The following is a 26,084-nucleotide window of genomic DNA, read 5'->3' as shown; positions in this document are numbered from 1 at the left end:
ATTGTAAAATAATTCATTAAATGTTGCTTTAAAACAAAGGTGACGGCATCTTGTATTCTAATGTGTTAATCCCAGGAGAGATGACCCATGTTCCCAAGTCAGGTCAACTACCTTCTGACTCCATATTTTGTAAAAGGGCGTATGCCACTTGTGAGAGTAATACACTTGTGAATCAGCTAGTTTTCCTAGTTTTCTAGATTAGGCTAGTTGCTCTAGGGACTCTAGTCAAGAAGTTTTCAAACTAACATACACTTGTGGGGTGTTGGATGAAAGCTCATGCTATGGACTATCATGTAAGACTAGCCAGAAGTCTGTGATTATTCTGAAGAGGGAGTTACAGAATTTTTCCTGTTTCTGTGAAAATAGGATGGGAGTTGAGAATGAAGTGGTGTGAGAGGGTACTTGACTCAAACCGTTAGGAGGGGGGAAGGACAGTTGGGTGAACGTCCCTCCCCCCCACACCATGTGAGACATCACGCCAGTCCTAGGCCTCCCCCTCCTTGTAATGTCACAGGACGCCTCAGGGTGAGGGCGTCTGTGATTGGTAGCGGCACCTCTGCTCCTAGCTGAGTTTTGGCGCGAACAGCTGTTATTGGTAACGGCACGAGAGAACAGTGCCGGCTTAGTGCTGATTGGTCAACATAGGTAGGGGGGAGAGATGGGCATTTCGAGTTTTCTCTAGCCACCAAAGAGGCAGTCTGAGCTGGGCGGCAAGAGTGGGAAGGTGACTTTGGGTGGGGGTGGCAGCCTGCCACCTCCACCCCCATTAATCACTGTGTGATCCTGATTACTCATCGTGCATGGCACTCCTGCCATCCTGGGTTGTGTCAAGGCCCAATTTGCGTGAAATTGGGGCCGAGGAGTACGGTAGGAACAGTATAAAAAACTAAGAGACAGTTACAGTGTTCACCCATGAAGCAGCTGGCAGGCCTCATGGTGTATCAGATTGATCCCTAACATCGGGTCTGAGTATCCTGTCTAGTGTTAATGGACAATTGGTGGAATATGGGCAGTGTAATTGTGATGATATTACAGGCCCCTGTTGGACTTTGAATTCCACCTTGTTGGGTCCGCCATGTGGTGCCGCCGCCGGCCATTGTCACTACAGTGTACGAGCGAGGTATGCTCTGTTTTAATGGGGGTGTTTGATGGTTCTCCCATCCCCATTCTGTATGCCTGTGGGTGCTAGCCAGGCCAGCCTGAGGCATCCCATGTGCACACCACCCATGTACACCTGGGGGGCTGGCCACCTTGGCCAGCCCCCCAGGCCACCCCCGCGCGCCTGCTCAGCTCGGGTGGGGCCCTCTGACGTCACGCACTACCCGTGGCCACCATACCTTAGGGCCACGCTGTGGCCACATGCCTTGGTCATCCCACTTGGCCACCTTCCCTGGACATTCTAGGGCCACCCCTAGTCGATGCACGAGGAGCGAGCTAGGTGTTCTACAGCCAGAGGGGTAGTGACCAGGGAAATGATTGTTGAGGATATGAGTAAATGTGAGTACAATAATCATAGTGTAACAGTGTCTCAGGACTAGTGGAAATTCCGGTAAAAGCTGTGTTGTCCCATAGCCCTGCCAGGCTAGGGAAGCAGCTGAGAGACAGCTGTCTGTAGCACGTCCAGGTGACTGGTTGGGCGGTACCTGGAGATGGATGTTGTACACGGTACCACACTGTAGATATATAGTTATATATTAGTGTGTAGACTGACTCAAGTATGTAACCGGTCAGTGTAGAGATTTACCATATAAGTGATCCAGTCTGTCGATTCTATATAATCGTTCAGACTGGATTAATGCCATAGTACAGCATGTTAATTATATCATTGCAGAGGTAGGCAGGCCAGTGTTGCAGGGATGTCAGTGGATATCCTGAGGTCTGTGTAGTTAGGGATACATTTATCTGGTGATATAATTTTCATTGATTATGTGAATGCCATTTCTATGTGTTCATTTGCATGTTTCTATGTACTGTGTTGTGTGGTGAGTCAGTAGATGAGATTGCTGACTGATTGCCTAATGATGTCATTAGCATGTGGGGTATGCTGACGGCATCATTATGTAATGATCTGGGGCTCAGATCATTGGTTCTCCCTTCTCCCCTCTTTTCCTTCCCCTTCTCCCCTCCTTTCCTTCTCCCTCTCCCCTCCTTCCTTCTCCCCTCCCCTTGGCCGTCATTCGTCTCCTCCTCTTCCCCCCCCCCCCTGTCGCCCATTTGTCAGGGTCAAGAGGTTGACCTGAGGGTAGGGTGGTCGTGGATACCTTGGCTTCTCCCACGCAACTTCCCCCTCTCATCCCCCTCTCTTTCCCTCTCATTCCCTCTCTTTCCCTCTCAGCAGCGGCCTTCCCCATACCAGGCAGAGTCAAATGTCCCTACTCCTATCTTAGAGGAGACAGGCTTGAACATAAATTATCAGTTTTGTAAACATTGCTCGCAGGTGCCTGGGCTCCATAGACGCGCCTTGTCCCCCTTCTCTTTAGCTGGGGAGAGCTGACTCAATCTTCAGGAATTCATGTAGCTTTCCACGACAGATCAGTGAAGGTGATTGGCCTGAGATAAGGGCCAAGTCCTTATTGGCCCTAGAGTGCCAGACCTCAGGCCTACGTGTTAAATGGTTGGCCATTGCCAAAATAATGGGTGGAGCCTGGGGCTGTATTAGATGGTGGGAGGAGTAATCCTTCCCAGCAATAAGTTGGTAAAACCAAATTTCATTAGTGTGTCTTGGGAGTGTATTAGGAACAGGGCCGCAAGCCCGTATCCTCGGGGCTGAGGGCAGCCATCAACATCGTGGCCGTAGTGCGGGTATTTAAGGTATAGTAGCACTTGAGTTTTGTGTCCTCAGTAAATATCCATTGTGCCTCTAGGGAAATAGAATAGGTTATGTGTTCAAATTGTCTTAATTTACATGTTTCATAAAATAAATTGTATAGCTTGTCCAGTGGTATTCACTTAACTCCCCTTTTTATATATTTTGTTACTTTGTCATTTTTAGGTGTTGTATTGGAAGCCCCCCCAGGTTCTCCTATTATTAATAGATACTAAAGTTGCCCTTGGATTCAAATAAGTAACGTAAATTACACAAACTAATTTTCCAAAATTTATTTCTGAAATTCATATTACCCGGAGTCCCATGGTTACTGATTCCTTGCCTTCCTGGGGGATCGGTGATAGACACATTCAGGTATGGTTGGTCGGGAAGGTGGTGGCAGTGTAAATGTGTTTTGTTATTGTTTTTAACTAATAACCCTTGTCCTTGGTGTATCTTCCTCATTTAATATTCCTCTTATATACGGGGCAGTCCAGTGAGGGGTCATGCTGGACTGTAACAGTGTTAAGCTGGGGTATTGAGTGAAGAGAGACAGAGATGTACAACAGAGAGCGTATATTACGATCACGAGAGATAACACGATAACAGGATTAATACTGGGGAACATTGGGTTATTACAATAGAGGCCGCGGTTATTACGACAGGGTAAAGCGGTCATTACAATTATGCTGTAGGTTTGTGCAGTGTTGTTATCAGGTATACAATATTACTGCCCTAGGAACTGTGTTGAGGCTTTAAGGGGCCTCTTTGATTATTCAGGGGAATTCACAGTACTTAATGAGAGCAAGCAATTGATTTGTTAATTGCCTAATTAAGAGAATTAGTACCAGCTGTCCGCGTAGCAACGGTGCTTTATATTAACGTAAATTGTCTTGCTGAAGTAGTCCCTTGCAACGGTTGAAGATAAGGGGGGCAGTAATATTGGTATACTCTTGTTGTTGCATAACCGTGTGTCATTACTGTGTGGGCACAGTAATTAACGAGTTGCAGTTGCCGCAACCTTATGTGGGCAGGGCATTTATGTTGTTATGCATGCCATTGTAAGTGTGACCTATGTAACACTGGGGTTACTTTGTTTCTTTAAGTTGTGTTAAGGTCTTAAGGATTCAGTGAGTTAATTAAAAGGGTAATTAACTGGATAAGGGGGTGCACATTTATTGTTGAGTGAGTGAATGCTGTTATAGGAGAACAGTGTTAAGCTTGAGTGAGATACGTTTCGGGTGCAATTAATTGTCTGTGTAACAACTAATTGACCACTCTAGCTAATTATGTAATTAGCATTCTCATCATGAATTCACGTAGTGGTAGAGGATCTGTCAGAGTCTGTCAGTATTTGTGTTAACGTAATTTGCTCGGGACTAATTACCTTTCTGGGGTATAGCAATTAGTGGCTCATGATAATTAGTGGAGTAATTAACGTCTAGAGTCTTGAGGACTCAGATGACTCGGTAAAGCGAGGTCATGGAGCTAGCATAAATCGTTATATTAATCATATCCTGTCTGAGGACAGTGGATTAAGATGCACTTATGTTAATTAGGGGTAATTAACTCCTCTCCCGTGAATTCACAGTGTTTGATGAGACCTGCTTAGGCAGTGCGGAGTGAGACGTATTTATGTATGATTAATTATCGGTCCTGGTGACAGTTAATTAATTGCTCAGAGTTAATTAGGGTAATTAACACTCATTAAAGTAAATTTTGACACAGACTGTTGAGAAGCTACCAAGTTAGGGTAGGCTTAGTTAACGTAACTCAATTGGGATGTAATTAGTGGTCCGTTTGACCTTAATTAAGAATTACTCACTAAATACTTGCAAGGAGTCAAGTGTGATGTAATATAAGAGAGTTTTGAGTTATTGTTAACAAGATGACTTGTGTTAAGAGAGACAAGTGTTAATGATTAACGTAGAGTACAATCCTGTTGTTGTCTAAGAGAGACAATTGTTTGTGATTAACGTAGTACTTTGTTGCTGACTGCTGTGATCAGTCAATTAATGTAATTAATCACATAATCAATTTTGTTCTTGGGAATTCGAATTCCAATTCATAGCGCCACATCAAATATAAATATTTGATTATGAGAACCCGTCGGTTACCCTTTATTAGTTTTAACGTCCTATTTAACTAGGAGGAGCCAGCGGCCTATTGTGGACAGGTTTTCACCCCTAGTGGTGGAGACCTGGCGGTTTGCTCCAGCTTTTCCTTTTTCTATTGGACTCATGCTTAACTGCCGTGAGCAGCCTTTAAACTTGTAGTCCACCTCCTAAGGGAGGTAGGCGTAGAGAAAAATCTCACACCACTGCCTCCCATACAATTACTTATTTTAAAACAGCTTCAGTTGTTACAATGGGTACAGTGATGTGTACAGTGATGGGTACAATGATGGATACAGTGATGGGTACAGTAATGGGTGCAGTGATAGTACAGTGATGGGTACAGTGATGGGAACAGTAGTGGTACAGTGATGGGTACAGTGATGGTACTGTGATGGGTACAGTAATGGTACGGTGATGAGTACAGTGATCTATCTTGAGATGAGGTTATCTTGAGATGATTTCGGGGCTTAGTGTCCCCGAGGCCCGGTCTTCGACCAGGCCTCCACCCAAATGAAGCTGCCTGTGACAGCTGACTAACTCCAATGTATCTATTTACTGCTTGGTAACAGGGCCATCAGGGTGAAAGAAATTCTGCCCATTGTTTCTCGCCGGCGCCCGGGATCGAACCCGAAACCACAGGATCACGCGTACAGTGTTCTGCCCGCTTAGCCACCGGTGATGGGTACAGTGATGATACAGTAATTGGTACAGTGATGAGAACAGCTTTAACCGCTGTTTCTCTGTGCACTGAAATAATTCATAAATTGTAGATATCATAACTGGTCTTCTCACCACTAGGCCACAACTCAACATGAATTTACGGAAAAACTTGCGAAACCTGTACATTTTTTCCTAATTACGGCAGCTTTTATAAATATAATAAACGGTTTACGAGCTCAGAAACATCACAATCCCCAAGGTTATTATTTTTACAAAGCACCTCGTGGTGCCTCGCAGCTCGTGAACTGTTCAATTAAAGTAAACGAAGCTGCTATAATTAAAGAGAGATATATAGGTTTCGGAAGTGGTTGGGTAAATTCTTGAATCCTGACCTATTAAGCGATAACTTTTAAAAGATAGCAACATAACAAATAACTGAATGCTGCAAAAATAGGTTAATACATCTTTAAAGACAACCAACATAAACAAATTACACCATAAACTGAGGTAATTTACACCCTGCAGGCAAACACGTAGTAGTGTAAAGTGTGACTACGGCGACGCGCACCAGCTGCCCCAGGTGGCACTCCATGGAGTGCCATCTGAGCAGGTGAGGCGTGACTTCGTAGTCGCAGCGCGTCGTCGTCGTCACACAGGGTTTTGGGGGATTTTCGGGGAAGTTTTGGTGTGTTTCGGACGCGTGTGAGGGTGTTGTGTTTGGGTATGTGGTCCGGAAAGAGGGGAGGTCATGTTGTTGGGTGCCAGGTGGCGCGCGACGTCGTAGTCGCAGCGCGTCGTCGTCGTCACACAGGGTTTTTGGGGAATTTCCCGGCTGTTATGACGCGTGGCATCCGGCTGACAGGTGGCGCGCGTCCCTCTAGTCCTCGCGGGTTAGGGGAATTTCCCGGAAGTTATGGCGCGTGTCTGAGGTAATTGGAGCGTGTCGCTCCAGTCCTCGGGGTTAAGGTATGTGGTAGTGTGAGAGTAAGTGGTAGAGTAAGTGATAGAGTAAGAAAATAGAAGGAAGAGGGAGGAATGAGTAAAAGAGTTGATCGTGAGTTAGTGTGTAGAGGAGAAGGCAACACAGTCTGTTACGTTGTTTTGGGAGTTGGACGGAGCTTCCCCTTCGTCTTGAGAGAGTGCTCTGGGCCATTATGTGGTTAGACAAACCATTAGCTCCCCTACAGGAAGTCGCAAGTGTTGAGGGGTGAGAGAGCACTCTCCTGCAGAAGTTGGCCATTCCCTTGGGTCATTTGTCTTCAGAGTGTTGATGTTCGTCCCACGACGACTCCCCATACACTGTGGATTCCGGTAAGGAGGCGCGAGGTACTTACGACAGACCTACACCTGTCAGCCATCAATCAATCACTCCCCACCCCTCATCCCCACCCGCCCCCATACCATCAACCATTGTTCCGTGCATTCTCTTTTAGTATGTGTAAGCTATATCGCAACGTGATCAACATGGTGAGAGCAATAACGAGGGAAAAGTAAACACATTATATAAATTTATTTCTTTATTAAACACTTAAGCGATTTACAACGATAATAATAATAATAATAATAATAATAATAATAATAATAATAAGACTTCTTCTTGGTGGTTTAGCTTGCAGACAGTTGTAGAAAGACCTTCATTCAGTCCATCGAACCTTCCCAACACGATAGTCAAGCAGTCAATCTGTAGAAAGTGGAAAAGGTTATAAGTTTTGTTGTTGTCAATGTTGTAAACATAAATACAGACATTATTGTGTTCATCATTCAATCCTAACATAAAGTATTACTCACCGCACTATAATCCTAGCCAACTTCGTCACACAGCGTTTCACACTCAGCATCACTACCGTTTAAGCAGAATGTTTGCTTACACACAGGCATTTTCATCTGAGCGTAATTGAATTTCAACACTTTTTCATCATTCCTGCGAAAATGACCATATTTAAACGCTTCACCAAAGTGAAGCAGGGCGGCCTCTAAGCCTAGTCTGCAAAAATGATATGCAAAATAAACGGCGTAATTCCCACAGAAGTAACTATTCAAGGATTGAATCCTTTTCTTCATAATATATAGGGTATAGTCTTGGAAGTAGGACATAAACTCTTCGAAATATCTTGAATAAGATCCTATTGCAGGATTGGCATAGCTGTCTAGTATAACTATCTCGCTTCTACCTTCATCCTTATTTACATAGAATGTTATCCAATGGTCCATTTTATTACGAGAACCCGAGTCCAGAGTGTTCATTATGAACACCACAGGTCTTTTTTTATGTATTTTTGTCAGTATTTTCCAGACGTCATCAGCTAGGAAACATCCTAGATAGTCTACCTTATCACCTAAATTACTTCTGATAGCCTCATTTATTTCCAAACAATTCATATTAGTATTTTATCCTCGCGTATCGCAAATAACGCGACGATCCGCGTTAATGCTGATCACACCCGTTGTAGACCCATAAACTAGAATGACTTTATTTCTAGCTACTCCACGTTTAAATTCCAAAGCGATCCTCAGATTACCACTTTTTTCAATCGGGATGGTGTCATCGATATCCTCGGGTTGTAAATTAAAGGCCAGTATGGTTCCACCATTCACATATGTGTCATAAGATAATATATTGTCTTTATCGAAGCCTAAGGCTTGTAATGCTGTGTAATACAACTTGGCGCAGTTATGAGGGAAGTCACACCCAATATTGACAATATTAGTGCTATTCTGCGATATTAATACTTTACTAAGCTCGCAGTTTTCCAAATAAAGCGGGTTGCGATTATATGCACCAGACAAAGCCTCCATATCAAGGATGATCATATATAAATGTTCTGGTATAACAGTCCCCCACGGCTGGTCCATTGTTATAGAGCGTTGACCTGTGCCCAATATATACGTTTTGTATAATGTTTTATTAAAAGTATACGTAATAGGAGAGTTGTTCTGCACCATGGCTTTATTAACTGCTACTAATCCTTCAGGGTATGGCAATACCCGATCCACCCATAGACGTGTAGACTTGATATTATATTTAAAATTAGCATGTTCATTATCGCTGAGTATAAGCCACTTATCAGGTTGAAGTTCGAGCCTCACCCTGATGTCCACATTATCCAAAACGTATTCACTAACGGATGTGACATCCAGCATTAGTTTAAAACATGTATTCACGCCACTCGTTTTCATATCAGTCATCCGTTGCTTCTCACTAGCCGAGGCATTAGTGAAATAACCAGCTTCAATTTTACCAGGATCAACTCAGTTAAAAAACTGTGACAGTTTATCATAGCGGTTAGCCTTACACCCAGAAATCGTAGATAATAACTTTACGTATGACCAGAATGAGAATAATGAGCTGGTTTCAACTACTGTTTCGTTTAAATACACAATAGCGGATTTGAATAGAGTTTGCGATAATCCATTCACCAACGATGCGTTTTTAGCATCTCCTAAAGGCGTTATTCCATCTTCTTCGGTTAGATCAATAGTCAACTCCAAAGCTATAGATGATAAATCCACCAGTTGACCATTCACTCCCTTGATGATGAATTCCAGATAAGTGTCTGTAAACTTATTATTGACCCCAGAATTCACAGGTAATACATCCACAGTTTGTCTGCTGGCGATTGTTGATTCTACCGATCGAGGGGAAAATACTTTAGGAAATGCTTCACTAACAGCGGCTGTATAATGTTCTAATGGCACCTGGAGGCCCAGAGCGTTATATCCGGCCATGTTCGCGCTTTAGACAACACCAACCGAGTGAGAAGAAGTTATGACAACACATCATTATATTTCGCTTTAGTAAAACGTTTGATGTTTACTAATTTTTTTGTTTGTTTATTCTTTTTATGCACTCTTCCACCTATCATTTGCTTCCCAACTCCTTTCAATGTTTCAATTCCGCGTTTCTTAAGAGATTGTTTGAAAGTTTGTTTGTCATTATTAATATCGTCTAGTACGTTCTGCCCCAAGCTAAGCGCAGCCGGGGCCAGAGTCCTCATGATAAAGGGCGCTGTTCGACGCGCTATCCCGCTTAAAAAGGAAAATATTCCTCCTCCTCGCGTATAACGTCTACTACTGTTGAAAATCCGTATATCATCAGTCCCTCCACCTCTAGGAGGGGTTAACAGAATGTATAATTCCTCAACAGAGGGAGGAATAAAGTGGACACGCATTTCTCCGCTTGTTACAGACGAATGAGGAGTGTCGGGAAAGCATTGGTGTTATATACCTCCTGCAACGGGGCGTACATGCAAGACTGCTATGGTGCACCCACGTTCATCAAAATGTATTGGGTTACCATCTTGATCCCTAATAGTGATGCTGACGCTATCTATCATGTTAGTGTTAAGGCGCACATATAGTTTTTTATTGTTGCTGTTATCACTTCCATTTAGGGAGATTACATCCAAAATATTTACAGACTGGTTTCCATATCTAGTAGAAGAGATTCTATCGCAATAAACACACAGAATATCAACTCCTCCTCTAGGCATTGGCGGGAATAGACATCTGTTAACTACACTCGAGGCGTACTGACGTTTTGCGAATATGTCATATTCTATTTCTGGAACTACGCCCAACACTTTCCCCAAAGCGGTTCCAAATGATAATGTAACTCTACTGATGTTTTTATGCCCCGTTGCAGAGCTAATATTCTCATCACTAATCACAGTAGTGAACTTGTTTCGATTGGAGGAAGAATCATATTTAATAAAATGCGTTCCATATTTAGCTGAAAATTGTTTTAATGACTTTCCTAAAAAACTCAGTTTAGCATTACTTGAAAATATGGCCTCTATTTCTGTATTAATCGTGGTATTAATTTCTTTTATAGTTCCGGCTAAAACATCAGATGATAATAAATGCTTTGAATGCATGTATTTCCCCTCGCTCACTTTCTCATACGTAACGCCTACACGTATATATGCCTCAGGATTATCACGCTTAATAACGTAATGTGAAGTGGGGAGGAGTAATTTTTGTAGACACATTTCATAACTCCTCCTGGGATCTAATTCTAGCTGGTTAAACAATCGATTTTGGAAAGATGCGGGGATGTTATTGGGGAATAAATGCGTATCTGATACGCTAGTGGCGTATATCACGTGAGTGTCCATCGCTCTATCTCCTTAGACCGCTTTTTGTCTAGTAAAGCCATCTACACATTACACGCTCATTTATATACACTCACCTGCTAATATACAATCCAAGAAGCTTTCCTTTTACTGTGAGGATCAATCTTGACAGTTGCCTTTCTCTTAACAGATGGAGGTTCATACACTTGACTGCTTGCCGTAGTATTACGGAATAAATCTCGCGATGTAGATGTTAGTGTGAAAAACAGTTGAGCAATGGGGAGTTTATCCGGTAAAAAAACAGATTTAAGCACAGTCATTTTATGTATAATGTCATTAATTATATGTATGCCAGATACTGGAGCCAATAGATTTCCATTCAGATCCCAATGAACGATTCCGGTAGCATCATAATGGTTTAGCAAGGATCTTGCATATTCGTGATCTCTCACTTTCAACTTCAAATCTATTAAATGTTTTATGGAAGGGTTGGTATGCGGCTGAGGAGGAGGAGGTGGTTTGACAGTAAGATGACGAGCAACCGCTTTCACAGTGGGGTAAGCAGGGCTGTGTGCAGCTTTCCGGTTGTCCACTATTTTACGCGGTACGAGATAAAAGGCTTTCATTTTACTTTACTTACTGAACAACCGCGTAATTAAACTAGCCGCAATCGGTAAAATAATGGATAAAATACTGCCTCCTCGTTTGCTGGTTAATATCTGTTTCTTAGTTGTCACAGAAGGTTTCTTACAGGCTAGTGACCGAATAAGCAATTTATATTTTTTCAACTTTTTAACGACCTTGTCAGGCACGGGCAATTTTTTTTTTTAAAAGTTATTAAAAATTTCTGATAAACAATTTATATGTGGTTTCTTCAATTTTTCAATCAACTGCTTTCTCGAGGAATACTGAAGTTTTGATAATAGTTGGATCAATTCCTTGTATTTATAAACTAAGGGCTTCTTCATTATAAATGTAATATCTCAGCAGCATCAATCCATTGATCGAATGATCGATCATAACCTGCGTACCTAACTTTATACTGAAGCTTGCCAGAGACTCTGCGTTGTCCCAATACCTTCTCAATATTAAAGGTTTGAGGCAAATGTGTTGGTGTTAATTCTTGTTTATAGAAGCCACCATCAATTTCTTCCCCATTCAGATCTTTTAGAAAGTATAAAGGGATCTGTTGTCTCCGATCAATACGTGTAACTGTAAAGATCTCGCGGGTGTTCTGCTGCTTAAACCCTTTCTTAAACTTGGAAATGCGATCAGATAGCGTGATGCGTACTGTATCACCAACACTCAATCGTGGAATGACAGCTCTCTTTGATTTGCTCGGGCTTTTATACATTAAATCAAATTGTTTGGCGTGTTCGCTGGGCGAGGATAGAGCGTGCACCTCCGCAGGTGTCTTCCCCTTCAATCCTCTGTGTGGGGTTAAATTATATGTTTTCACAATATCTGGTAGAGCCTGCGTGTATTTTAAAGTGTTGCGCGCCGTCATAAACTTGTAAAGTTTACCTTTTAAAGTACGTATGAACCGCTCAGCGATTGAAGCTTTAGTCTCCTGAGAAAATACGCTATATAACTGTACTTTCCTTGCTGCCAGCATTTTTTTCATAGTGGCGTTATAAAATTCTCCACCTCGATCAGAATTAATTTTGCGCACTCCTTGAGAATGAGGTGAATCTAGAATTAAAGCTAGAGCATTAGTGGTGCTTTTCCCATCCTTAGCGCGTAAGGGTACTACTTGGGCGTATCTGGAGAAAATATCTACGCATACGAGTAAATATTTCACTCCATCATTATGTTTGTCCAATAAACTCATCTCGGCCAAGTCTATAGCTTGAAATAGTCGCGGTTTAGGGCTTAACACCCGACGCCGAGGGAATTTATGTGGTTGTAAATAATGCAACGTATAGGAGTCAGAGCTTTTCAGATAGTCCTTTACATCGGCTAGAGTTATACTAGAGTTAATTAATTTGGCGGCCTTATACAATCTCTGTACCCCTCCAAGCCCTCCGCTAGATGAGGGGTCGTTATATACTCGCTCCAGTACATCTTTCTTGCTCACCATTGGTAAACTATCTCATAGGGCGGTTCGTGAACAATATTACCGCGTAATGTTATCGTAGAGGGAGTGTTCGAGCCCAGATCTACTAGCAAATAGCCGTAGGGTTGGCTAATAACTTGCTTATATAACTCTACAAATTTCTTTGAATCCACTTTCCCAAATATTTGTCGTCCGAGTGTTTCAATTTGTGACAGGTCTCGTGATTTAACCAATATGAAATGAGAAGCATTTAAACTAATATTCCTCGAATATTTACCAGGAAAAAATATATTTTGAGTAATCAATATGACGGAAACCGTGAAATGTCGGCCCCTAGTAAACATGTCTGATACGATTTTTGAATTCGCAGACTCTGTAAAAAGGTCGTCGTAGATTACTAAGATATGCGAGTCATTATCTACTCGCTCTTCCACAGGATCAATAATGGTTGAATGCTCGATCAGCTTCCCTTTAATTTGTGGATCTGATCGTAATTCAGAGTAACCTCCTCCGCATATGATTATTGAGGAGAACTTGTGTTGATACTTCCTTACAAGTTTACTGCACAAGTAGGATTTTCCGCTGTTTGAATAACCAGCAATAATAACACGAGATGGTTCTCTGAAAATATCTAGATGTTCCGCATGGATTATATCATAGGAACTGTCCATGATTAATGCTTCGTTAAGACTGCTAAAAACTAAGGAACTGAGGTGGTATTTATACAAACATAGTCATTTACAGGTGTTTATTCACACATTTTATGTACAGCAACATCATTTTTTAAAACTAAACATAGTTCTTACAGTTCACAAACAATAATATTAAACAGCATATTTTAAAACTAATCATAGTTCTTACAGATTACAAACAATAATATTAAACATCCTATTCATTTAGTATACAAAGTTCTAGTCATATTGGCATCCATCTTAATACTACCTAACAATTGTACAACATAAAATCTAGCCAGGGTTGAATAGTTTCTGAGCTGTAGCATCGCGTTTGCTCCAGGGATGGAATATTGGGTAGAGTCTCTGTGCTTGCTCTACTTCCTCCTCCTCCATAAACACTTCTTCTTCCATCTGCTCCTCCTCTCCCACTTCTACATCCATCTCATCATCATTGTTATCGGGAATATCAGGATGTCCATACGCTAGGGACTGTGTGGGGCTTAAAATGTAACGTTTATCGTCAAATGCCGACAATCCTCTGCAGGTACTGCGACATGTACAAATCTTTCCTTGCACGTTGCGTATAGATCTCGACACATACCTGATTGAAGTGTTTGTTTCAAGAGTGTGTTGAAATGAGTCATGTGAGAGTTTCTCTTGTAGATGGTATGGTACGCCCTTACACTTACAAGTGTGCTCCCCATCATGTGTGGTGAACGAATATGTTTTAGGTCTGAGAGCAATTAACTGGTTAATAATCTTAGAGCCTATTTCAGACTTGAGCAATCCTAGTTCACCTTCTCGCGCTTTAGAGTAGGATGGATGTGTGACATTAAAATTGCTAAAATCCATACAGTCGAAGAGAGGAGACTTATTCAACTCTTCAAACACATCCTGACAGTCCAGTTTAATGATGAAAGAGTCTGTGTCTGTATATAACAGACTCGCTTTATCCCCATACGCAGGTTTGACAACATCATACCAGAACTCATAGAGTCGCCTCTTAGCAATTTGAAGTATATGGTAACCCAGATACGTAGGAGTGTTGACTAGGAAAGACTTCTGCTTGATAGTACATATCACACGATCCTTACTTAACAAAAGACTCCGCTTGAAGAATGGGTTTCGAGCATGTTTCAGGAAATGACTACGATCTGTGACCAAATAGTGTTTGTTCCCATATTTAGATACATCTGTGAGACTCTTTCCATATATAGAGTTCGATACGAGTTTGAAAGCCTTTTTTTTATCGCGCATTTGGTACTGGCTCGTTCACGAACATTGGTTTCAATGAAGTCTTTAAGGTAACTCTCCTGCTCGAATTCGTAGATGTCGTGAACTTTAGCTACTTCTAATCCAATGCGCATGAGCAACTGTAACAAGTCCAGACTAACGAGGTAGTCTTTCTGAGGAAGGTGAGAAGCAATTAATTTAGTGTTGTTTTTAGGCAGTCCACGACTTTCTTCTGTAAGAATATTCTTACTGTAGGGTGAAATGTGTTCCTCAGTAATGCATGTATGTGAAAGAACTAGGGGCAGTTCATCTGTATACCTAGCCACCTCAGGTCGGACCTGCAGTGTATCACACAACACCCAATACCCCTTGGTCCCGTCACATGGGATATTCTCCAAACCTTGCTCCAGCAGTACGTACGTCACGCTCATCATGTGTCAGTTTCCGGATCCCACCCCGAGGGAGTAGTTCAGTCATACACGCCCCGTAAAGACTATTAAAGTCTAAGTAGATGATGTAGCTACTATCTTCCCCTAGATCTAAGCCTGTGTGCCTGTTCTCCACATTCGTGTACTGTCTCGTCACACTGGTGAACCCACCTCGGAGATTCCGACGAAGTAAATCATATAACATTGGGTCTGACAAAACATCAAGTTGAACTTTCGATTTAAGCAAGAACGCATCCCAAGCAAATGAGGGTAAAGAAATGTAGTGTGAAATGTCTAATTTGTAGAGAGCAAGCATGGTGTCTCGCCAGACTGTGAACACATCGGCTAGCAATCCTGTGTCCACTTTGAGGTAAAGGAGCAGATACTCCCCTATGTTATGACATTTAGCCAAATCAAAAATTTCTAAGGCTTGTTTATAATCTGTTTCTGACAACTCTTCGTCTTTTAGTGTATTGTAAAACTTATCACGAGTAGGGAGTTGTGGTTCATCTAACACACTCATAGAGGATAAATAATCATAGCAGAATGATTGTTTACCCGTGAGCAGTTTTGAGATGGCTGCTTTATTTACCCCTTTTATCATAGCCAAAGTGAATGTGGTAGGTTTCCCACTATCAATATGATCCTTGGCTATTCTTCCTAGCGAGCCGTTGAGAAGGGCTAAACTATCCAAAAATCTTAAGTTGTTCACATCAACTTTCATAAATTTAAATCCATCCTTGGCTAATATATCTATTTCACTTCCTGGTCTATCTCTCATCTCGTTTAGGATTACTCCTAAATCATAGGAAGCGTTGTGTGAAAATGTGTATAGGAACTTGTATGAATTTACACACTGCAAATTACATCTATCACAGTAAGCTGCTTGATAATTGTGGAATCTTACTGTGTGGTCGTGATGACGGACTTTGATTACATCTCCGTTAAAAGGTTCATCACAGAGTTCACAGGCTGTTTTTGTCTCAAATATCGACTGCTGTTGCTGCGACATGTGAAGTTCATAGGATACTAGCCCCTTCTTGATTCTAGCCCATGACGCTTCTAGCGTGGTTACAAAGTGATTAGCCGCATCTTTACCCAAATAAGTATCTTTCTCAACAATATTCTTCTGTCTGTCAATGATAATGTAAATAATAAATAAATATGTTTATTCAGGTAAGGTACATACATACAAGTGATGTTACATTAATGGATTGATATATAGATAGAGCTAGTACATACAATGCCTAAAGCCACTATTACGCAATGCGTTTCGGGCAAGAAAAACATTAATATCTAGAACTTAATACTAATTGAGCATAAAGAATAAAAAGTGTTGAAAACAAATACAAATAAAGATAAAAAAAGGGGGAACATGACTGAAAAAGCAGCACAAATACAATAGGTTGACAAACAGTGTTGATTAAAAAAAAATATAATAATAATAAAATAAAATAACAGACATGGGTTGACAATAAAGGAGTGAGGTGGGTTACAGGGAATTTATTAGGTATTGTTTAGTTTTTATCTTAAACTGGTTGAGAGAGGTACAGTCTTTAACATGGTTGGGAAGGTCATTCCACATTCTGGGTCCCTTGATTTGTAGAGCATTTCTAGTTTGATTAAGTCGTACTCTAGGAATATCAAAACTGTATTTATTCCTGGTGTGGTGCTCATGGGTTCTGTTACAACCTTCAATGAAGCTTTTGAGGTCAGGATTGGCATTACAGTTCAGCGTTTTATATATGTATAATACACAAGAGAGAATGTGCAGTGACTTAATATCTAACATATTCAGAGATTTGAGTAAGGGTACCGAGTGATGTCTGGGGCCAGAGTTGGTTATTGTCCTAATAGCAGCTTTGTGTTGGGTAATGAGAGGACGTAAATGATTTTGGGTAGTAGAACCCCAAGCACAAATACCATAGTTGAGGTATGGATAGATGAGGGAGTAATAGAGAGTAACCAGAGCAGGGCGGGGTACATAATATCTGATCTTAGAAAGAATGCCAACAGTTTTTGAAACTTTTTTTGATATATTTAGAATGTGACCCTGGAAATTCAGCTTGTGGTCGATGAGAACGCCAAGGAATTTGCCATCTAATTTGTTACAAATTTGGGTATTGTTTATTTTGAGATTTATCTGATTAGAGGATTTATTGCCAAACAGAATATAAAACGTTTTGTCAATGTTAAGGGTGAGTTTGTTGGCAGTTAGCCAAAGATGGACTTTCTCTAGCTCAGTATTTACTGTGGCATTTAGAGCAAGGGGGTCAGGACTGGAGTAAATGAAGGTTGTGTCGTCAGCAAATAGAATTGGTTTGAGGTGTTGGGAGGCATTTGGAAGGTCATTAATGTAGATGAGAAAGAGGAGAGGGCCAAGTATGCTGCCCTGAGGAACACCAATGTTGATGGGTAGGGTGGGAGAAATTGTATTATTCACAGAAACATACTGGAGCCTGTCAGTAAGATAAGATTTGAGGTATTGCAGGGAGTGTCCTCTGACTCCATAATGATGTAATTTAAGAAGAAGGTTTTGATGGTTGACAGTGTCAAAAGCCTTACGCAGGTCCACAAATAACCCAACAGGAAACTCCTTTTTATCAAGAGCTGCGTGAATTACGTTAATCATACTAATAAGTGCATCGTTAGTGCTTTTTTTGGGTCTGAAGCCATATTGACAAGAGCTAAGTATATTGTGTTTGGCTAGAAAAGAGTAAAGCTGCTTGTAGATTAGCTTTTCGAATATTTTTGACAAGTTAGGCAGGATTGATATAGGTCTATAGTTGTTAACATCAGTGAGATCACCACATTTGTAGACAGGGGTTACTCTTGCTTTTTTTAGAATGTCAGGAAAGGTTTGGAGTTCAAGTGACTTGTTGAAGAGCAATGCAATAGCAGGGGCTAGAGATCTGGAGGCTTTTTTGTAAATTAAAGTTGGTATCTCCTCGAGGGCACTAGACTTGGTTTTAAGGGAAAGGATTATTTCATTGACATCAGTGGAACTAGTAGGCTTTAGGTACAGAGACTGTGGATAGTTACCTGTAAGATAGTCCTTAACATCAGTACAGGAAGATGGAATATCATTTGCAAGGGATGACCCAATGGAAGAGAAGAACCTATTGAACTCAATAGCAGAATCAGAGGCTGAAAGCTGACCAACGTTATTGGAAAGGAGTGTTGGTTTACGCATACGCCACTGCATTGTGACGTGTTTCTATCATTCCCTTAGGGTTCGAGCGGTCTAGCATGCACTCAAAGTCATAAAAGCACATGTGACTAGGACCATAACCCCGTCCATAGTTACGGAAAGTAATCTTCCTCTCTGGTGGGTAGAATTTGAGAGTTTGATGTACTTTGCATGTACTTTCATGGCTCTGCATGCTATCTGCTGGGAGTGATATTAAACAACAATGACAGAAGCTGTGATGACTTGGGATGCGATCTCCATGTCCTCGTATATTACGTACATATTGGTTAAAATCCTTAATTAATACTAAGTGTTGAGCTTCCAACATCAACAATGGTATGACATCTGTATATCCTCCTCTTCCCTTCCTAGCTAGTGTAATGTAGTGCCGCTGTTGTCGTCTAGCATTTTCATCTCTTTCTAGTGAATAGATGAATATACTGACTTTATTCATTTTCTCTACCTTGTGAATATCCTCAAACGTCACTGCAGAATTGACATCTGCTGGCCATTTCATGTGTCTGAGACACCAACTAGCATTCACAGATCTAGCGCGAATATTACCTAGTCGCATTCCCTTAGCTAAACATTTATAAGCAGCAACACACTGCATAAGACAAATATCAGCCTCTCCCTCTGGATTGAAAACCAACTGCTTTCCACGCAGGCCTTCAGGATAGTCTACATGCGAGCCTAATCTTATCGGATGTTCAATCTGACCACAGTTAATGTAAAACCCGGTGAGCCGCTCAACCAAGACATTGGACCCTTCCTTCGCTTCCAGATACTGGGATATTTTCTCTGTCAATTCATCAGCCCAAAAATCAATAAGAGTTTCTACTTCCTCTAGAGTAATTCTTTGCCCCTCACCTCGTATGGGAAAGCCGTCGTTATTTATAGGATCCAATAGATTATCCTCCCCGTCTTGTTGTACATTTAAATTTCTCACAATTAGAGTGATGTCTGGGTAAATTAGGAGGAATGGGTGTTGTGGGGAGAAAAGGGATCGAACCTCATTAATGAAAAAATCCCTGTATGTTCTCAGATAGAGTCCTGGTGAGGTGTTAACATGTTCTGGTATGGAGAATGAAAGCCGGACATAGCTGCCGTTATAGTTATCAATTCGATCCAGCAGCTGAGGTTGAATTTCTAGGGCAGGTGGAGGAGAGGGGGAAAGAGGTGGAGGGGGTGATGGGATGGGGCTGGGAGGGGTGGGGGGTGGTGATAACCCTCCCCCTCCGAGATGAATGGGTGAGACCGCTGGCTCAGCTACTACGCCAGACGGTGCTAACAAGTCAGAATTGACAGACGCTGGCGGGTCAAGGTCAAGGTCACGGTCTGCTGAGCTGTCGTCTGAGTCACTGTCTGAGATGAAAATGGTACGATTCTCACCACTGCGGCTGCTGCTGCTGCTGATGCTGCTGATGCTGCTGCTGCTGTTGCTGTCATAGCTGTCGCTGTTTGATTGGGGTATGGGGCTGAGGGAGGAACGGGGGGTTGAGTGAGGGCGTGAACGAGTCCTCCTCCCCTCCCTGTGAGAGCCGGAAGTGGCTACTGCCCGCCCTGCTGTGTCACTCTCACTGCCACTGCTTCTGCAGCTGTCGCTGGATGCCAAATCTATGCACAGCGGTGTGTCGTCTGTAAAAAAAAGAAAACATATTATCTCTAGAAAGAATGAACCATATATATATCTCTAGAAAGAATGAATGCATGTATATATATATTATTATGAGGCTAGGGAACAGACTAGTGGGGATTAATATGTTTAGGAAATAGACTGAAATCAGACAGTAATAATAACTTACTTATGACCTGGTGAAGGGGTTGAGCAGGTGAGTGTGTATGAATCCGTAATATTGTGTTAACAGGGGGCGATACGGACTCGTAGCCCTCCATCTGGCGGCGTGGCTGACCTTGATGAAGGGGTGGGGGGTGGCCGCGAGTGAGATGTGCACTCCTTAGCTCAGTGTGTGAGGAATGGGGTATAGGCTCGATGACGTCGATCTGTTCCCTCCGTCGATTGAGGTATGGATTATAACCTGAAATGGAACAAATGATATTCAGCATGGGTGAATGGGGAAAAATATGTTTATTATTATGCATGTGTGTTCGCTTGCAAGTGGATGAAATACAGATACGAGAAGTATATTTTTATATGCTACCTACGTTTATGTGAAGTTTCATTCCGACGATGACCTCCTCGCGGGGCGGGTGAGCAATAAGGACACTTCACGGTTTTGTAAACTGAAATTGGAAAGAACATATTTAACTGTGTGGAATGTAATAGACCGAATGAGTTAATATTCTCACACTATAGTAGTTTACATGCGATATTTCACCTGTGGATGCCATAAAATGAACTGTGGAATATTAAATATGAATAACACTCACGGTTATCACAGAAAATCTGCTGACATCGCTTGCATTTGATGTCGTAATGTCCTAGGGGCGGTTTTTCACAGCTAGCGCATTGCAGTCGACACAGTTGATTCGGTGATGGAATATAAAACACTCCGCATTTCATGCATGCTGTAGAGCTTCGCCTTTCCATGACATGGAGCTGTATGACGCGTGTGTAGCGGATGAAGTCTCGCAGGGAACTGGCGGCGGCGTTTGTGTGTGAGGGGAGTGAAATGCCCCGGGTCAAATGAGAAGTGATTGACGGCTGACAGGTGTGGGTCTGTCTGTCGGCAGGAGTAAGTACCTCGCCCCCTCCTTACCGGAATCCACAGTGTAAGGGGAGTGGCCGTGGGACTAACATCAACACTCTGAAGACAACGAAAACCTTTTAGACAAATGGTCCCCAGTTCCGCTGAAGAGTGCCCTCTCACCCCTCAACACTTGCGACTTCCTGTAGGAGGAAGCTAATGGACGTTCAGGCCATCCTCTCAGGTATGGGGGTTCTCCTCTCCCTCCCCCCTCCCCAAACATCCTCTACTCACGATCATCAAACTATTATCATTAAGTCTATGACAATCTCCTTCCTCATATTACACTCTTATCCTTGTATTTTCATACGTCTTCCCAGAAATTCCCTTTATGTCTAGAGCGATGCGGTACACCTGCTCACCCGCCACTCAGGGCTGCCTCCGACACGCGCCAAACTTCCGGGAAATTCCCCCAAAACCCTGTGTGACGACGACGACGCGCTGCGACTACGACGTCGCGCGCCACCTGGCACCCAACAACATGACCTCCCCTCTTTCCGGACCACATACCCAAACACAACACCCTCACACGCGTCCGAAACACACCAAAACTTCCCCGAAAATCCCCCAAAACCCTGTGTGACGACGACGACGCGCTGCGACTACGACGTCACGCCTCACCTGCTCAGATGGCACTCCATGGAGTGCCACCTGGGGCAGCTGGTGCGCGTCGCCGTAGTCACACTTTACACTACTGGAGCTATAGTCTGGATCAGCTCCTTTGACCACTCAACCAATGTAACATTGGATCTGATCATTATACGATTAAAAATATTTCAGCGAGGGAGAGAGAAAGAGAAGGAGAGAGTGAGTGAGTGAGAGGGAGAGAGAAACATAGTGGAGTTCTAGTGAATTAACTAACTTGACTACGACTGTCCTACATAGAAGCTGAGGTCTGGCACGATATGAACATTACAACATTGAGGTTTTGTTTCAAACATTCATCCCATGAACGAAGGGTACAGAGTCAGGCACAGGAAGAAGTAAATATAGAGACAACTAGTAGAGGAAGATATATAACTAGGGAAGGTTGGTAGAAAACTACTGAAGGTTGGTAGACAACTAGGGAAGGTTGGTAGACAACTAGGGAAGGTTGGTAGACAACTAGGGAAGGTTGGTAGACAACTAGAGTAGGTTGGTAGACAACTAGAGTAGGTTAGTACAAACAACTTGATGAGGTAAAGAAAGAGAGAGAAAGTAGAGGTACTAAAAACATTGAAGACCTTACCGTCTGACAACTTTCTTCTGCGAATACTGCAAGAAGCTGTAGAAAGCCCTTCATCGATCAGTAGCACTAAACTTAAAATAATCACCGTCGAGAGGTGAGCTGCCTAACAGCTGGACGACGGTTGATGGGGTATTAACACACTAGGAGACACACAGAAGGCGATGAATACAACCTAATGTAATATTCACATGCTGCACAGTATATAAAGGAATACAATAAGGTAAACTAGTGGAGCCGCTTAAAAAATAAGGCTTGTAAACAAACACCAACATTGCTTTAATGTAAGGAAATTATGCATCATGAAACTGATGTTCTCCATCAGGATGACAACAATAATTCTAGTCAAAGAAATATATGTAAATTGCATATATCTTGACTGCCTGAACACTGTACGACATAAGAGGCAATATTTGAGAAATTAAAAACGTTATCTTCAATAAAAGGTTATCTTTGACAAAAGGCTATCTTTGATAAATAATTATCTTCAATATAAGGTTATCTTCACTAAAAGGTTATCTTCAGTAAGAGGTTATCTTCAATAAAAGGTTTTCTTCAATAAAAGCTTATCTTCAATAAAAGGCTATCTTCAATAAAAGGTTATCTTCAATAAAAACTTATCTTCAATCAAAGTTATCTAGACATTGAATAAACGTCCGTTATCGACGTTGATTCAATGTCGATAACAATGTCGCTAGGCAGGCAAATTGGCTGCCTAGACTCCAGTCATGGTTGTGTTTCCCAGTATGGAAGGGTGCGCCAGAGAGCAGTTACACGACACAACAGTCCCCCTTGATCACTTGCTCTGAGTTTAATACCAAATACCTGAACATTTCCATGTCTTACATTTTGACGCCTTTGCCTGTGTTGAAATTATATGTAAATGCCCCACATATATATGCTTGTCTAAAACATTTACCTTCAAAATAATTGTTCATTGACATATTCATTACATCCTCTAAGGCTATTTCCATAATTGTGAGTAATGTAATACTTTCCTTGAACATTATAATTAATGATATTTGATTCTATTCACTGATTCTATTTCATTAATTTCTTCTCCTTGTGCAGACGTGTTTTGTGTGTTTTCATCCCCTTTATAACGTTATTTTCTCGCCACATTATACAACTAAATTCACCCACTCCATTAATACAATATCTCTTTTATCCTGACTCTAGGGATACAGTATAATACATTACGATGCTTATTCAAAATAATGTATGTGTAAACAAACATAAGAGTGGTGTACACGTGAAGGGGCAGGTGTTACAGGAGCCATGTTACACTGTTACACTTAGTGTTCCGGGTCACCTCACTACATGACTGACAGCTCCAGCACCGCTAACTACATGACTGACAGCTCCAGCACCACTAACTACATGACTGACAGCTCCAGCACCGCTAACTACATGACTGACAGCTGCAGCACCACTAACTACATGACTGACAGCTCCAGCACCGCTAACTACATGACTGACAGCTGCAGCACCACTAACTACATGACTGACAGCTGCAGCACCGCTAACTACATGACTGACAGCTGCAGCACCGCTAACTACATGACTGACAGCTCCAGCACCACTAACTACATGACTGACAGCTGCAGCACCGCTAACTACATGACTGACAGCTCCAGCATCGCTAACTACATGACTGACAGCTCCAGCACCACTAACTACATGACTGACAGCTGCAGCACCACTAACTACATGACTGACAGCTCCAGCACCACTAACTACATGACTGACAGCTCCAGCACCGCTAACTACATGACTGACAGCTGCAGCACCACTAACTACATGACTGACAGCTGCAGCACCGCTAACTACATGACTGACAGCTCCAGCACCACTAACTACATGACTGACAGCTGCAGCACCACTAACTACATGACTGACAGCTCCAGCACCGCTAACTACATGACTGACAGCTGCAGCACCACTAACTACATGACTGACAGCTGCAGCACCGCTAACTACATGACTGACAGCTCCAGCACCGCTAACTACATGACTGACAGCTCCAGCACTGCTAACTACATGACTGACAGCTCCAGCACTGCTAACTACATGACTGACAGCTGCAGCACCACTAACTACATGACTGACAGCTCCAGCACCGCTAACTACATGACTGACAGCTCCAGCACCGCTAACTACATGACTGACAGCTGCAGCACCACTAACTACATGACTGACAGCTGCAGCACCGCTAACTACATGACTGACAGCTGCAGCACCACTAACTACATGACTGACAGCTGCAGCACCGCTAACTACATGACTGACAGCTGCAGCACCGCTAACTACATGACTGACAGCTCCAGCACCACTAACTACATGACTGACAGCTGCAGCACCGCTAACTACATGACTGACAGCTCCAGCATCGCTAACTACATGACTGACAGCTCCAGCACCACTAACTACATGACTGACAGCTGCAGCACCACTAACTACATGACTGACAGCTCCAGCACCACTAACTACATGACTGACAGCTCCAGCACCACTAACTACATGACTGACAGCTGCAGCACCACTAACTACATGACTGACAGCTGCAGCACCGCTAACTACATGACTGACAGCTCCAGCACCACTAACTACATGACTGACAGCTGCAGCACCACTAACTACATGACTGACAGCTCCAGCACCGCTTACTACATGACTGACAGCTGCAGCACCACTAACTACATGACTGACAGCTGCAGCACCGCTAACTACATGACTGACAGCTCCAGCACCGCTAACTACATGACTGACAGCTGCAGCACCGCTAACTACATGACTGACAGCTGCAGCACCGCTAACTACATGACTGACAGCTGCAGCACCGCTAACTACATGACTGACAGCTCCAGCACCACTAACTACACGACTGACAGCTGCAGCACCGCTAACTACATGACTGACAGCTGCAGCACCGCTAACTACATGACTGACAGCTCCAGCACCGCTAACTACATGACTGACAGCTCCAGCACCGCTAACTACATGACTGACTGCTCCAGCACCGCTAACTACATGACTGACAGCTGCAGCACCGCTAACTACATGACTGACAGCTGCAGCACCGCTAACTACATGACTGACAGCTCCAGCACCGCTAACTACATGACTGACAGCGCCAGCACCACTAACTACATGACTGACAGCTCCAGCATCGCTAACTACATGACTGACAGCTGCAGCATCGCTAACTACATGACTGACAGCTCCAGCACCGCTAACTACATGACTGACAGCTGCAGCACCGCTAACTACATGACTGACAGCTCCAGCACCGCTAACTACATGACTGACAGCTCCAGCACCACTAACTACATGACTGACAGCTGCAGCACCGCTAACTACATGACTGACAGCTCCAGCACCGCTAACTACATGATTGACAGCTCCAGCACCGCTAACTACATGACTGACAGCTCCAGCACCGCTAACTACATGACTGACAGCTGCAGCACCACTAACTACATGACTGACAGCTGCAGCACCACTAACTACATGACTGACAGCTCCAGCACCACTAACTACATGACTGACAGCTGCAGCACCACTAACTACATGACTGACAGCTGCAGCACCACTAACTACATGACTGACAGCTCCAGCACCACTAACTACATGACTGACAGCTCCAGCACCGCTACACAACTCTCTCAATACACACATTATATAATTATCTTAGTATAAACAAATAACAAAAATTAATAATAACAAAAACACAACAAAGTAATAAATACATAAACCTATAACACAATAATCATGGAAGGTTAGGTTAGGTTGGGTTATGAGGTTACGCTTAAATATAAGCTTCGTAGCTTTGAGCGCTCTTCAACCTATTAACATATACTCACACACACGAGCACGCTCCCTACTAAGATTTCCCAACGTCAAGAAACTGATGTA

General features: G+C 42.7%; 1 long non-coding RNA gene across 1 annotated transcript; it reads right to left on the bottom strand.

Annotated features, from left to right (window-relative positions):
• Positions 1–20,144: 20,144 nt before the first annotated feature.
• LOC138357173 (uncharacterized) lies at positions 20,145–20,983 on the bottom strand. The gene is made up of 3 exons (XR_011224852.1): positions 20,628–20,983; positions 20,403–20,480; positions 20,145–20,275 (listed from the first exon to the last, which is right to left on the bottom strand). It is a non-coding gene; the product is annotated as an uncharacterized lncRNA (long non-coding RNA).
• Between the last annotated feature and the right edge of the window lie 5,101 nt (positions 20,984–26,084).

The sequence above is a fragment of the Procambarus clarkii genome, chromosome 76 (assembly GCF_040958095.1).
Source record: "Procambarus clarkii isolate CNS0578487 chromosome 76, FALCON_Pclarkii_2.0, whole genome shotgun sequence".
NCBI classification, from domain to species: Eukaryota; Metazoa; Arthropoda; class Malacostraca; order Decapoda; family Cambaridae; genus Procambarus; species Procambarus clarkii.
This window is presented reverse-complemented; position numbering and strand designations above follow the sequence as displayed.